The sequence below is a fragment of the Vigna unguiculata genome, chromosome 1 (genome assembly GCF_004118075.2).
Source record: "Vigna unguiculata cultivar IT97K-499-35 chromosome 1, ASM411807v1, whole genome shotgun sequence".
NCBI classification, from domain to species: Eukaryota; Viridiplantae; Streptophyta; class Magnoliopsida; order Fabales; family Fabaceae; genus Vigna; species Vigna unguiculata.
The window spans coordinates 18,683,991-18,694,380 of NC_040279.1; positions in this window are offsets into that span (position 1 = coordinate 18,683,991).

Below are 10,390 nucleotides of genomic sequence, written 5' to 3' on the forward strand. Positions count from 1 at the left end.
TATCAAGTAATATCTGCCTAGGGTGTTACATTTGGTATCAGAGCCTTTGATTTTCAAAATATTTTGGGCCTTGGGGAGTGAGCTTGTAGTGTTTCGGTTGCAAAATTTTGTATGTTGTGATTGATGGTTGACGCTTGTCATGCATATCTTTTACTTAAGATGTACTTGATTGTGTTAGATAAATATGTGGTGTATCTAGGCAATGGCACGCAGAAGAACCAAAAACAATAACTCGGTTGACGAGATTGCTTAACCAATCCACTGTCTAGTGGATGCAATGCAACCAATTCCAGCACAATCACAGTCCATGATGCCACAACAACCTCCAGCACGAGTGGCTACTATGGAGGATTTCATGAGGCATAAACCAGCCAAATTCAACGACAATGCCACTCCTGATGACACTGATGCTTGGCTCAAGGAGTGCGAGAAAATTTTTTGAGTGATTGATTGGACGGAGGCACAAAAGCTCACATATGCTACATTTCTGCTAGTAGATGATACAGAGTATTGGTGGGTGGAGATGCAACAGCAGAAGCTCACATATGTATACCGAAATTGTTTTGCATTTTGGAGTAACTTTAATAAAAATAACAACTTAAAACAGTTACATATAATAAAAACAAGTTCCTCAAAATAAGAATAAAATGAAAATAAGATCCATAACATATTATTCCAAGTTAAATGATATATACTAACAATAATAGATCTTACAAAGCAACTCAAACTAAACTACTATGTCCTTACTCGTTCCTATATATAGTATAAGGATATATAATATAAAAACTCTTGTTGCCTGTCAGACCCCAGGCTAATTTTTTTGCAATATGGGTTCTTTCCCATGCTAGAGTGTCTTCAACCACATCACCTTAATCAATCTCTGCAAGACATTGTCAATGTGCTTGAATATGTCTTGCATTAATCAAAAACACAGTTCTTAATCATGCATTTAGATTAAACATCAAAGTATAAAAACAATAGATACAAATGAAGAAAATAAGTTATCAGACATACATGTTCTTGTTGTGATCTTCGGTTTCTGTCTCCCTTACCTAATCTATGAAGGCAACAACATGGTACAACACTAGGCAGATCTTCCTCTGCACTTAGAACTATATAGGGGTGTGATACACTTTTAAAACCAATGCATGTAACTAGATGCACAAGCAAATGATGAGGTAGCCAGTGTGACCTCTATCATGAGGTGGTCTGCAAAGTGCAAACACTACTCATGAAGGTCAAATCAACACCGTTAATTATTGTGGAAGGCCTTGGAATGATTTGCTCATATCCATATTATTACAACACTCACTTTGGCATGTGACAATGCATACATGCCCCCAAATAGAATCCAAGGAATAAGGATAGGGACTCGACGGGGCGAGTGAGATAGTGATCTTCGTAAGGGCTCCATATGACCCTAAAATGAGTGTGGCCTTCATAAGGGATCCATATGACTCTAGCATGAGTTAGACCAAATAACTACATATGAACAAATCCAAGAGTAGAAATATGCCGTCCAATCATGTATCATGTTGTCTACGGGTGAACTTTCTATATATGGGAAGGATATCCTTCCTTCCCATCCTAGGGAGGTTCTCATATATCTATGCCTATTATAATTTTAAGACAACATTATTCATGTGTTCATATGCCAAAAAAAATGAAAATTGTATTCAATTTGCATAACATTTACCTAGATAAGCACCAAATAATCATCCAATTGCTTTGTTTGGACAAAGTACGCATCCTCTAAATGTTCATATATGCAAGTGACTACGGTGGCTCCTTAGGAATATTTCCTCTCTTCACATTCTTAGATTCCTATAGATCTAATTAAAATTTCACTAGGGAATTTTGAACATCCTTCATTAATTAAGACTTTCTAGGTCTTTTAAACATTACATAGGAAAACTTAAAAGTCATTCTAGTCATTTCTTATTTGAAATTACAATAACATTTCTCCCCCTTAATTTAAAATTTTCTTCTACACACCGATCTTTCCTCTTGGTCTTTCAAACTCTTCAAACTTTAATGCCTTTATGAAGATATCCACAAGTTGATCTTGAGTCTTCACATATTTGAGCTCTACATCCTTTCTATAAATACATTCTCTTGTGAAATGATATTTCGTGTTTATATGATTGCTTCGATCATAAAATACTGGATTCTTTGTTAGTGCTTGTGCAGACTTGTTATCTATGCAAATCTATGTAGCTTGCACTTGTGAGAAATGAAGTTCTCTCAACTATCTCCTTAGTCAAATTGCACGACAAGTCCATCAAGTTGTTACCACATATTTTGACTCACATGTTGAAAGTGTGACAATGGGTTGATTCCTTGAACTCAAAGATATCAAGAAATGCAGATAAATACAATGAAATTGAGGTTTCTTTTTTTGGTTCATAGATAAAAATAAGCTTTTTAAAAAATAAGTGGGTTGCGGGTTAAGTGAGCCCAACCCGATTCAAAGTCGCATAACCCATTGGTTAATTGAGCCCTACCCGTTTTCATCCATAATCGGAAAAAATTTTAGTTTGTCAACCCGGCCCGGCTTGAACCCGTGGTGAGCCGGCTTGGCTCACGAGTTCTGACCCGTTTTGACATATCTTCTTCCTTGTCTTCAACAAAGTCTCCATCTCCTATTGAGATAATCTTTCTTCATCTTGAGGCTCCTCATAGCCTTTTTGTACAACCTCCCAAGCACCTTGAAAGTCTAGTAGCACTTTCATATGAAGAAACCATTTTTCATATTTTTCTTTTGTAAGAAAACGAAATTGGAAGGTAGTATACCTATTGTTTTCCATCTCTCAAATCTCTTTGTTTTTTTCTCTCAACTCTCTCTTTTTTTTCTTTCAACTCTTTTTTTCTCTCATCTCTCTAAATCAAACCTAGCTCTTGATTCCACTTTGTTAGAGGAAAAGGTGACAACTAGAAGAGAGAATTCAAATTTCCTTGCTTGAGAAATGACAAATACAATGGGATATTTATAGGTGCTAATGGAAAGATCTAGACTCTTTTCTAGGAGCTTCTCTAATTAAATCTTCACTATGAAATTTTCTACATCCTTCACTAATTAAGCCTTTCTAGATCTTCTAGATCTTACTTAGGGAAACTCAAAAGTTATTCTAGGCATTTCTTTATTTGAAATTTCAATAACATTTCTCCCCCTTAATTTAAAATTTCTTTTTGCATACCAATCTTTGTTCTTAGTCTTTGAAACTCTTCAAACTTTAATGCCTTTGTGAAGATATCTGCAAGTTGATCTTGAGTCTTGACATATTTAAGATCTACTTTCTTTCTAGAAATATATTCTCATATGAAATGATATCTCGTGTCTATATGTTTGTTTCGATCATAAAATATTGGATTCTTTGTTGGTGCTTAAGCAAACTTGATATCTATGCAAATTTTTGTAGCTTCCACTTGTGATACATAAAGTTCTCTCAATTATCTCCTTAGCCAAATTGCATGACAAGTCCATGATGTTGCAACCATATATTCTGACTCACATGTTGAAAGTGTGACAATGGGTTGATTCCTTAAACTCAAAGATATCAAGAAATGCAGATAAATACAATGAAATCAGGGTTTCTTTTTCTAGTTCAAATATAAAAAATAGGTTTTTTTAAAAAATAAGTGACGTGCGGGTTAAGTGAGTCGAACCCCTTTTCGTCTATAATCGAAAAAAAAATTCAATTTCTCATTCTAGCCTCGCTCGAACCTATGATTAGTCTGGTTGGCTCACGAGTTCTAACCCGTTTTGACATATTTATTTCCTTATCAATAACAAAGTCTCCATTTCCTCTTGAGTCAATCTTTCTATATCTTTAGGCTCCTCATAGCCTTTTTGTACAACCTCCTAAGCACCTTGAAAATTTATTAACACTTTCATACGAAGACACCATTTTTCATAATTTTCTTTTGTAAGGCAAGGAAATTGGAAGGCAATATACCCATTGCTTGCCATCTCTTAAATCTCTTTATTTTTTTCTCTTAATCTTCTTTTTTTCTCTCCACTCTTTAGATCAAACCTAGCTCGTGATTCCACTTTGTTAGAGGGAAAGGTGAGAAGTAGAAGAGAGAACTCAAATTTCCTTGCTTGAAAAATGGCAAATACAATGGGCTATTTATAGGTGCTAATGAAGAGATATTCACTCTTTTCTAGGAGCTTCTCTAATTAAAACTTCACTATGGAATTTTCGACATCCATCACTAATTAAGACTTTTTAGATCTTCAGGACCTTACTTAGGGAAACTCAAAAGTCATTCTGGTCATTTCTTTATTTAAAATTACAATAACAAAATCATGTTGTAACTCTTGAATAAAGTGTGAGAAATTTGTATAAAACATTTCCAAGGTAACTTAAAGGGAATCAATGAAAAAATATTTAGTTTGTAGTAATATTATGAGTATTTACGTGTGTTAGTTGAACCGTAGTGAGTTATGGAGAGAGATTTTGTTTTGGTATCTAGAGTTGTGGTGTGGTCTGTGTTGAGCAAAAGATAATAAGCGATAAAATGGTGATTAAAGAATATAAAACATTATCCTATTGTTATCAATTTTATTGTGTGACGATGGATTCTTATAAGCTCTTTGATCTTCTAGGATCAGGGAGACAATCTTTGGAAATGGTAAAACGCCAATTGCATGCCTCACAACAACAATTTCAACTTTCAAGATGACCAAGAAAAGCCATTAGAGATGATGACACAAAAGATGAATTTGTGGAGACGGTTAATTCATTGCTAGAACGATTTTCTAGGTTAGAAGGAACCCTTCAAACTCAAAAAAGTTGTTTGATGGTTGAGTTAGAAAATTTAGTCAGCCTTAATAGTCCTACATTTGTTCAGACAGTAATTCATATTACTTGCTTACAAGCTGAAGTTCAAAATCTTTACAAAAGTTATGTTAATTTTGGCATTGCCTTTGGAGCTAAAGGTTGGGTGGCACCTTTGGTTAGACAATTTGAACATTTTGTAAATGCAAAGGCCATGAACATACCCCATGTGTGCATTTGTGTGCTATCACAGGGTAGAGGATGAAGAAAAACAATGTGGTTGGCTAAAAGAGTTATGTTAAGCTTTTGTATTGTTACTGGTATGGTAAATGCTTGGACACTAATAATAATTGCCATTGAGTTTAATTGCTTTGAGTTTCGTTTTAGAGTTAGATAGAAAATAATACCTGGACTTGAGGTCAAGTCCTCTATGATGAAGGGAAAATTTGAAATAAATTCTTTTACAATAGTCAAGATTTTAACAAAAAAATAATGTGTTGTAACTCTTGAATAAAGGGTGAGAAATTTGTATAAAAACACTTTCAGGGTAACATGAAGGGAAGCAATTAAAATATATTCAATTTGTAGTAATTATGTGAGTACCTACTTGTGTGAGTTCAATCGTAATGAGTTTTGGAGAGAGTTTGTATTTCGATACCAGAAGTTGTGAAGTTGTGATTAAAGAATATAAAAGATTATGACAGATAACTTTTCAACACTTTTAAATTTAATATGTTAAAAAACTAATTTGAAAATTTTCTCATATTATAGTCATCTACCAAGAAAAAAAATTACCCATTTTCCCTAAAGTATAATGTAGTTGTACATATTTAATTTGTATCAAAAGTAGGAATGGCAAAAATACTCGTGCCCATGGATATCCGCGGGTAAAATCCGTTGCAGATAGTTGATACCCACAAATATTTATTACCCACGGGTAGCGGGTATTTTAATACCCGCTTATAAACGGGTCAAGTGCGGGTATCATATTGTCCGTATCCACGGGTACCTGTTACCCGTTAAAAAAAATAATTTAAAAGTCATAAGTCATGTCTAAGTTAAGTTTTCCGCTTTTGCTCGATTGAATAATTTTGACCTAGGTTTACTGGAGCCTCGTTCCAAAAATTAATTGCTTGCTTCTCATCTCATTTTAACGCCTCATTCGAAAAGTTGGTTTAATCCCACATTCATTCACCTTCCTATTGAAACTGTTGGTGATTAGGTCTGCATCTCTTCATGCACGTGACGTGACTGTGTTGCTTCATTGTGTTTGCGTTGCTTGCTTCACGTTTAAAAGGTAAATTTTTTCTTGCTTCACTGCGTTGCTTGCTTCACGCCAAATGAAATTAAAAAATTGAAACAAATATTGCATGAATAAAAAAGGGGAATCTACGGTTAGTGAAAACATGGGATGAATGAATATGATAAATATTGCATGAATATAATATCATGTATGGTTCATGTATTATTTTATTAGTTTTTAAGGAAAAAGTGATGCTTTTTACTTTGCAACTTTCTACATTCCAGTCAATAAAACCATATATTATTTTATTATTTTTTGAAAAATTTTAGTTCCATGATCCTTACAATGTGGGTTTTTCACGTACAAAGTGCTTTCCATGGCATTTCACCACCAATCCAATTTTTATTGATATTTCTTTGTCTCTATTTACTGAAAATTCATGAAAATATTTTAAGAAAAAAGTTGCAGTTTGTTAATTGTTTTGTCTCACCTTTTGCCTAGAAAAAGATGTGATTTTTAATTCTCTCAATTGTAGGATTTTCTAATTATACTTATCCTCACTTCATGTCAATTGTGCCCAACATCAATATCAATTCAAGAAACCTTTACTCCTATTCCTATAGATGATCAACAAGAACAAGAACAATTTGAAGAACCAAAGGTGGGTGAATCAAATCTGAAGGAGCAAAATGATATTCCTATTAATTCAACTCCAGGGGAAACAGAAAGCTCAACTCCAACTGATAATTTTAGATGTTTGGAATCATTTTAAGAGACAAAAAATAGATGGAAATTGGAGAGTTGTGTGCAATTATTTGGAAAAAAAGCTTTTGGGTGATGGAAGGCAAGGTATATCGCATTTGTAAAATCATTTCAAGACTTGTAAGTTTCGAACAACACGAGACATTAAACAATCATTTTTAAAAACTCGGGAAGTAGAGAATGAAACTCTGGTTGTTGGGAATTATGTGTTAATCAACAAACAACTAGGCATGCACTCCGAAAGATGATAATCCTACATGAGTATCCAATATCAATAGTTGATCACAAATGTTTTGAAGAGTTTTGTGTTGCTCTAAAACCTTTATTCAAGGTGGTTTCTTGGAACCCTATAAAATATAATATTATGAAAGAGTATAATGAAAAAAAAGAGAAAATGAAGTTACTATCGTCAAGGATTCAAAGTCGAGTTGCAATTACAACTAACATGTGGACTACTAGTAATCAAAATAGAGGATACATGACTATAACAACTCACTTTATTGATTATTTATGGAGGCTACAAAGTCGACTTGTGAGGTAATAACACTATAACACTAATTTTACATTAACTTCATTTTCTTACTACATTATTAAAATGTGGTCTTTTAAATTAGGTTTATGTATGTGCTTGCTCCTCATACTAGTCGAGTTCTTGCTGAAGTATTGGTTCAATGTTTAATGGATTGGAATCTAGGTAGAAAGGTTTCTACTTTGACCGTTGATAATTGCACTACAAATGATGCTATGATTGAACACATTTTAGATAAGATTTCACCCAAGACTCTTATTTTGGGTGGCCAATTGTTTCACATGCGATGTGTTGCACATATATTGAATTTAATTGTGAAGGACGATTTGTCCATAATTGGTAATGCCATTGAAAAGGTTAGAGAAAGTGCTAATTATTAGACAACAACACCTAAAAGAGAAGAGAAATTTATAGAGACATGTGCTCAATTGAGTATTCTATTTATTAGAAAATTGGTTCTTGATTGCAAAACTAGGTGGAAATTCTACATTTTTAATGCGTTAGTAGCCATAAAATACAAAGATGTATTTGATCGACTGTCACAACTAGAGAGTTAATATAAAGCTTTTCTTAGTGCACATGATTGGCAAATGGCAAGTGAATTTTGTCAAAAGTTGGAAATTCTTTATGATGTAACACTCTTGTTCTCTGGTACTTCATATCCAACTGCTAATATTTTCTTTCCAAAGGTATGCCAAATTAAGTTGGCTTTGATGGAATGGCTTGACTCTCCAAATTCTATTATTCATCAAATGATTTCATCCATGGTTTTAAAATTTAACAAGTATTGGGGTGTGACCAGTGGGGGGATGGTTATAGGTATTGTGTTAGACCCAAGGTATAAAATTGATTTATTGGATTATGTTTTCCCTGAGATATGTTTAGAGGAATCTAATTGTGAAATTGAAAAAGTGAAGGCTCTTTGTAAGGACTTGGTAAGAGAGTATGAAATGAACATGAAAGGTAAGAAGTTAGTTTCTTAGTGTCAGAATCCAAACATAAATGCAAGCCAAAGTCTTGATGGAAGAAAAGATGCTTGGAGGAGAGATTTTGCAAAACATCAAATTGCAAAGAGATTTTTAAGTTAGAACTTGATTATTACTTGGAGGAACCAACACTACCTAATTCAAATGAAGAATTTGACATCTTAGTTTGGTGGAAAGCTAATAGCTTAAAATATCCAATCTTGCAAATGATTGCAAGAGATTTTCTAGCCATTCCTATCTCAATTGTTACTTCTGAGTCTTCCTTTAGTATTGGTGATCGATTTCTCACTTCACATCGCAATAGATTACACCCATACACTTTAGAGGCATTGATGTGTGTTCAAGATTGGTTATGAACTGACATAGAATGTAATTAAATTAACATTTCAAATTACATATTTATGTATATTCATATTAATTATTACAATAAATAATTGATTTCATTTTCAAGTTCTTCAAAATTGAAAGTGGACAAGATGAAACTTAATACAATATTGGAGGAGATAATTGATGATGATGTTAGTACTTTATTTTAATATTTCATTCTAATTTTACTAACAGTGTCATTGTTAGGGATTTGATGACTTTTTTGTGTATTATTTGTTTCATGAGGAATTAAGTGGTCAAGATGAAGATAATGAGGATAAATCTTAGAGTGTTATTTTTATAAGAATTGTTTTATAGATTACTTCTATTTGAATTTGGATGTAGGTTTTAAGTACTATCAATTGGGATTTATGTCTTAAATATATTTAGTTGTCCCGAGCCTCCTATTTGGATGTATGTTTTAAGTACTATTTGATTTTTTCAATTCCTTTTGAAATTTTATTTAGATTTCATTTAAAAACTAATATTTTTTTAAAATATTCACGGGTGTCCATGGATACCCGCGGGTTTAAAAAAATTCGTAGGTTTTTTTACGCAAGTATCCGGCGAGTAGCGAGGCGGGTTTCAGGTAGGGTTTTCTTGTGCAGGTCGGGTTGCGGGTAGGCACTATCCGCGCCCAACCCAACTTGTTTTCATCCCTAATCTAAAGTTTTCAATTTATAATATGATATTAATTATCTTTTTCCTAATTTGTGTTAAGAATAGTTGTGTAATTTATTTAAATTAGCCTTTACGAAACCTTTTAATTTTTTAGAAATATCTTTTACATACAATTAAAAAATATTAAATATTAGATGTTTTGTTACATTTTACTTTAAATAAAAGAAAATAACAAACTCATTCATATAACATATTTGTTATATCTCTTATATTTTAAAAAATCTAAAAATTCCTATATTTGTATCAAGAGTCATCATTCTTAGAGGACTTATAGAATGGAACTTGAAGAAAATTTCTTACAAGTCATTAGTTCACTCTTTGATGATGAAAGTTATAAAATATGGGGTTATAAGAATGCAAACTTATCTATAAGGCTAGATTTATGGAAAATTGTGGAGTTGATTCGTTGCTTGAAAACCTCATTATGACCCAAAAGAGAAAGAAGACAAAGATAAAGTCATGTTAATTTATTGGTGTTTCACAAATTATCCTCACCATAATCATGACCCTAAAGTCATCCAAAGAAAATTGGGATTATTTGAAAGGAAAATGTACCATAGTGGCCAAATTAGCCGATGTGTACCACAATGGTCGAGTTAGCCACTATATCATAAGTACTCATATGGTCTGCCATCTTAGGAAAGTCGTCAATCCTAAAGGTCACTAACTTACAAATAGTCGCTAAGCCTAATGGAATACCACACAATCAATGGTTGAACATATAATGGTAAAAATAATGAATCAACTAAGCCTATGTCACAACCAAGTTCACTAACTATATGACCTCCTCAAACGCCTATCGTAACTAGTAATGTCGCATAATCTAACTTAGAATAAACCAGTTAACCCATTACGAAAAAGTGTTAGACTTGAAGCCTAAGCCCAACCAAGCCCACATAAGCTCAATAAAGGATTAGACCACCAAAGAGATAATCAAGGCCCAACCCATGGTCTAAATCAAGGAAAATAAGATTAGTCTTCTATAAATAAGAGTGGACCCCAACAATTAAAGGTATGCATTTCATTAGTGCATAATTTGATA